Source organism: Epinephelus fuscoguttatus, linkage group LG12 (assembly GCF_011397635.1).
Source record: "Epinephelus fuscoguttatus linkage group LG12, E.fuscoguttatus.final_Chr_v1".
NCBI classification, from domain to species: domain Eukaryota; kingdom Metazoa; phylum Chordata; class Actinopteri; order Perciformes; family Serranidae; genus Epinephelus; species Epinephelus fuscoguttatus.
Window position 1 is genome coordinate 37699568 of NC_064763.1, and position 6404 is coordinate 37705971.

The following is a 6404-nucleotide window of genomic DNA, read 5'->3' on the forward strand; positions in this document are numbered from 1 at the left end:
CAAATTTTTCAGGTGAAATTAGCGAACAGACTGTCGCCTTAGCCAGTGTTACCCCATTCCCAATAATGCTAGGCAAAACAGCTCTTCCAAATCTATCTAACCTATTTTCATGCCTCACCAAACGTAGAGAAATGTAAACCCCCTGGTCTTTGACTGAATGCACAGCACTGCCACATAGAGTTGAAGATGTCTTTGATGGGCAGTGGGCAAAATTACAGAACTACAAGTGACTCCCTTTCTGGTTCACAGAAATATAATTAATGCTGACTCCAAAACCTTTCACTTTCTGTAGCGTAAACCTGAACCCTTGAGCCTTCTTCACAACAGACAAGATTCAGCCACATTTCTTTAGTCTATGGGAATGAAATGCTTTGGTTGTCGTCAAAACTGCTCTTTCCTGGTCTCGCTATTTCTCCCTTCAGTTCCATGACATATCTCTGAAACCTGACGTGGCCTCATGTATGCTTTGTATTTTCAGCTAAGTTATTTAAATCTTATTTTGTACTTTACCAAAACACTTTTAAAAATGCAACATAATTTCTTGTTGAGAGTTTAATTAGATGATCTATACCACTTTCATATCTATCTGCTAAATATGAAGCTGCAGCCAGGAGACAGTTAGCTTTACTTAGCACAACAACTGGGAACAAGGGGAAACAGCTAGCCTGGCTCTACCTAAAGGTAAAAATAATCCACCTACCCACTCCTCTTAAGCCTACTTATGAACACAAGATATCTTATTTGTTTAATCCAAACAAAAATCAAACTCTTAAAACATACATTTTTGGGATTTTCAAGGGGTTATGTGCAGGACTATTTCTTGACCCACTGGAGTTTTGCCAACATAGCAACTGGGCATACTTCCCAAAATACTGAACTATTTCTTTAGCTGTAGGGACATTGTTGGGGGAATTATAGGGCTGTTGCTTTTGTGATTAATAGACAAAATGTTTGTACTGAAAAGTCCAGCGTGCCTCTTGTTAGAACTCTCACTTGCAGCAGGTTTGCTGCATTATTACTTGAGTTATGAAGATGAGAAAACCTGAAACACTTTCAGATTAAAGTGACTTTTATGGACTTAAATGTGGTCCTCAGATCCAATAATGAATGCATACGGCGCATTGACTTACACCTCAGCTTTCAGAGAGCTGACATATAACGTCCTGAATTGACCACAGCAGCCCTTTACAAAACCACTGGTGGATTTCGTTTCTTTCTGAGAGGCTGATACATCAAAACAGCTTTCTGGATGTTAGCCAGTTGAGGTGACATGTTCTTGGCGAGGTTTGAACTTCTCTGTGGCATGTGAGCGTCATATATTGATCAAGAGAAACCAACCAAAGTTGAGTGAGCCTCCTTTACATATTTGCTCAGGAGCTTCAGCCGTGTTTGTCCATCAACAAAATGTCAACCACGTATTTTATTTCTCACAAAGTACCGCGCTCTCTATTCACTCGAGCTGGGAAATCGTTGGACCTGAGAAAGTCGTGGACTGAGTGCGTTCAAGCACATATTTACATGCACTCACGCACACATTGCTCCACCTCAGGCTTACATCCTCCCTTAAAAAAAAAAAAAAAAAAAAAGTGATGTATGTGTTTTTAGAAAGGACACGTAGGTGAAACTCAACATGCCTCCTCTCTTGTCTCTTTTTCTCAGAGTCGAAGGTATTCAGGAGGGAGAGGACAACGTCGCCCCGCCGGACAATTTACTGCCCTTCTCTGGGAATTCCACATGATCCAGGTATGGGAATGGAGAGTGGGAAAAGCTGGAGCAGTGAACTCACCCTGGCAGTTTTATCTTGATTGTCAGATAAAACAGTATGTGCTGCTCTAAAGCTGTACACCAGAGTCTTTAGCAAGGAGCACTTTAGCTCTGATAAAAATCGCACAAACACGGTGTCATTAGCAAGGCCAATAAAAATGCACAGAGGCCTGGAGCTTCTTCTGAAGACAGCAGCATGCTTGTGGAGAAATAAAAACCTTTCTTTCAAGTTCATCAATCAAAATCTCTTAAATACTGAACTTCTGTAAAAGGGATATCGGCTCTGTGTCTTTCTCTGTAAAGTATTTTGAATATGAGCACTGCAGAGTAAGAGTAAGATGATTAAATTGTCCATGAAGATTTAGGACTGTCCCGTTAAAAGGTTTCATCCATGGCTGGGTTCGTGCCAGATGCTTATTTTAAAAATATGTCAGATAATGACTGAAACCAACACCAGAAATCAATGATCAGCATCTTTTCACACACTAAATGCTGGTTTAAAATTATGAAAACAGTTTTGAAGCCCCACAGAATATCAGAAATATGTCGATTTTGGCATCAAGATCATATTTTTCACTGGCTGAGATCGGCTCTTAAGCCCAAATGTTCTTCATTAGGAGCTTCTATAAATTTTAGCTCTAAAGGGAGCAACTTGTTTCCTCCTTCGCTCTATTTTCTCTTCCCCATTTTTTCCCATGCTGCGTACTCAGCCAGACACGCAGACACAGGTATGGATTAACACAGGTATATGCACACACACTAATGCAAACACATACACACAGTAGCCTGACCGAGCAGGCTAGGTTAAAGAGGAGTTAGGGAGGAGGAGGAGGAACTGCTGGGACTCTGGTTATCCTCAGTCAGGAAAGAGTGTTTTCCCACAGCAGCGCACGCAAACGGCCTCACATGGCTTCTTGTGTAACGCAACGTTCAACTCTTCTGTCTTTACTGCTCCTCCTCTGTCAGTCTTATCTGATGATGTAGTTTCTAATAAAAAGAGTGACCTATGACCTCTTGCCGGTGATCATCATGAAGCACAGACACTGTCTAAATACTGTATGGCCGAAAATCTATTATGTTTTCTCCCTTGTTACATTTATTTTCAATATACTTTACAACAGTTTGAGCTTATGAATAATACTATACTTTAAATTCATCTCAGAAATTCATGAAAAGGCATCCATGCTTTACAAACAACGCTGAGCATAGTTACATACTGACTTCACTTCAGTGGCTCCCAGTGCCATGCACATACAACTGTAAATGGCTTTCTGCTACAATTCTAACCTGCAATTGAATAAATAAATATATTATTGTCCTGAAGAACAACATTATGCCCCCATAAACAGGATGACACTGTCTGTTTTTCCTCCAATCTGTTACAAATCATAGATATTCAGACTTTTATGATTTAAAGCCAGAGTATGGGATTTTACATATTCAACCCATTGCCCAACGAGTTCATACAATGCTGATTAAGCCTGTCATTGTCAGGGAAAAGGAATGGAGCAGCATCTATAGGAGCGTGGCGCAATCTTTGGTGGAAATTTTTAAGACGGCATCCTAGACAGTTTCTAACGGGAATGCTCCAGATAAAAAAGACACTCAGTGTTTAGAGGAAGGATTAAAGTAAAACAAAGACTTGAAGAGAACGCTCCTGGGGGCGGTGGAGATGCAGCGAGCTCAGCTGCAGGCATGCGTAGACAGTGTTTGTATAATAACTCTCACCGCCAGAGGGGGAGACAAAAGTTCTGCACTGCGTCTGTAAAGTATACAGCATGTTTTCTAACATAACCTAAACCACCTGTATGATATTTTAACCGCGATGATGCTCCATTAACAAGGTAGTTATTTTAATCCAAGCAGCTATCATTTCCTAGAACTAACCGAGTCATTATTGTGGGTAAACCTAACTTAAGAGTGTTACGTTATGTAGGCCTATTTAGAAGGTACAGACAAATTATGTTCTGACAATAGAAGCTTCAGATCAGAAAACACAATGTAAACAAGCTACAAATTTTGTCATTTAATTTGCAGGACTCGTGACAATAGGGTGATAAATGCTAAACAGTGCCCTCAAGACTGCAAACTGACTCAGTAATATTTTATTAGCTAATATTGTATTAGGTTGTAGCAGAACTCCTGTGTGTATTGGACTCAGGGCCGCCCCTCCCTAAACACAGAACACGCGCTGTGCGTAGGGCCTCATCTTCCATGGGGGGGCCACATTTTGCGCGAGGGGACGCATTTGCGCATATGCGCAATGGATGCGCACATGCGCTACCATGAGGCACGCGTAGAATCAGCTCGAGGAAGGAGAGAAGAGACCTGACCGCCCATGCATCGCTGCAATGATTGACAGCACTCGACATCTGAACAATAAGAGGGGTACGCTGGCAGGCACTTGCAGAGCTGCAGCAGGTGAAGAGTTGTCGACATGTCGTCCAAAAGAGCCTCAGGACTATGTGCGGGGACGGAAGGGTGGACGGGCTCCACGGAGGGGGAGACCCGAGCCTCGGGGGTACGTGCGGGGCCGGGAGGTCGGATGCTCCCAGAGAGGGTGGGAGATTGAGGTGGTGGAAGTTACTTTCTTTTGATGAGTAATTGATGGCTATTTGTGACTCAGATTTGTTTATTTATTTATTTCAGTTTGAAGTTATTTTTATTTAATATTTATTTATTTAATTATTTCAGGTTGAATTTTTTATTTTATTTGACTCATACAGCCAAACTACTGTATCTACAGTACATTTGTTATTGCCAGTAAAGGTTGTCAAGTTAAATGGCAAGTTGTTGTATGGTCATTTTGTACCTATGATACATTTGGCATGGGGGCCTCCAAATAAAATTTCGCTTAGGGCCCCAGTTTGGTCAGGGGCAGCCCTGATTGAACTGAGCAAGGGTGCATTTTATTGCTTATAAATGAACCTTTTAATCTGTAAGAGAAAGGCCGTGTAATATCTGTTATATCATTTCATATCATCTCTCCACCAGTATCTCTGTCTTAGCCTCTTTTTTCTGTCCACTCCTCATTTGTGTTTCATTGTCTGTTTTTTTCAGTTGTATCTCTTCCTCCCTCCCTCTCTGTCCCTGTGGTCGTGATCTCCCACCATCTGACATCTGCTGTGCAGAATGAACAAACTGGTTCCCAATGTTTAGTTGGAGGGGAGCACTAGAAATACACTCCAGTGATAAAGCAGGTGTGGGTGGCTTTTGTTAGACTCTTGTCTTACGAGACTTAATTCCCAAATGTTTTGAATTGTTTGGAAAGGCTGGAGTTGGCAGGGATTTGCTTCTTCTGTGTGTGTGTGTGTGTGTGTGTGTGTGTGTGTATGTGCGTGTGCATCTTTGCGCACTTAAGATAGCTGTGTGTGAGGTGTGTTATACACATATCAAACCAAATGTCATTGGCCTAATGCTCTGATAATTTAGGTTTGACCAATATTTGTTAACCAGGATGACACATTTCAGATTCCATACCAAAACTGACAAACATTCCCAAGAATTGTGAAGCCCATTATAATAAGAATAATGAAGATTTGATCAATATGGAAACATGATGCTGCTAATGTCTGGTCTGAATTTGCTGGCAAAAATATCCATACCTTCAGCAGTGCAGTGGAAATGTTATTCTTGGGTAGAAAAACCTCTGAAGCAGCATTTAAATACTATGCTCTGTGGTCTGGAGGTGCATTATGGTGCATTAAAGCCTTTGACATAACCCCAATTTTAAAAGGGCCATTAAGTCATCTACGACATTTATTAACCTCTATTACCAACCATGTATAATCTTCAAGTCACTTTGTATGACATTGTGCACAAATACTTGCAGTTTAGCAAGTCAGCCTGGCCACATCGTCACATTTCTTGCTCTTTTTCTGTCTTGTGAAACATATCTTTATTGCCTGTTGTACTGGAGCCAGTGAGGAAAAATTCTGCACCTTGCTGTGGTGTGTCATACAGTGAACAAATTCAAATTTTGGCTGTTGTGAAAGCGTCAAGCACCATCTTGTCTTACCCAGTCTGCACGTAGCAAAGCTTTGCATCATTTACCGACACCTGTTGCACACATCGGACACACCATAAAGATGAAGCTGTCAAGGCATATTCCAAAACATGATAACTGTTCTTAATGCATTATGAACATGCAACAAATACCTTCAGTTAATCAAAAATAAATGCAGTGGAGTAAGATGTGCAGTATTTCCCTCTGATCTGAATCAATCAAAAGTTGCAGAAAATGAAGTACAAAACCTTAAATTTGCATTTATGTAGTGTACTTTAGTGAATGTGCTTACCCTCTACCACAGGCTACTAACTCTACATAGCTGCAGAATAACCACTACGCTAATCAGATATACAGGACACAGTCACTTTTAGCTTTCATTTTAGTTAGCTAACATTGCAGGTAAGTAGTATTGGCTGAACTAGTGAGTAAATGGCCAGTTTTAGCTCAGGAATTGCACATATTTTGTCACATTGTGGAATTTTATTTACAAGTTATGTGTTCATTAATACAATCTGGAGCTATAAACATCCAATATGGCTGCCACACAGTATGTTATATCACCTGACAGGCCTCGGATTTGCAACCCAGCTATGATTTCACATGAGAGTTTGACATTTCTGTTCAGGTTTAC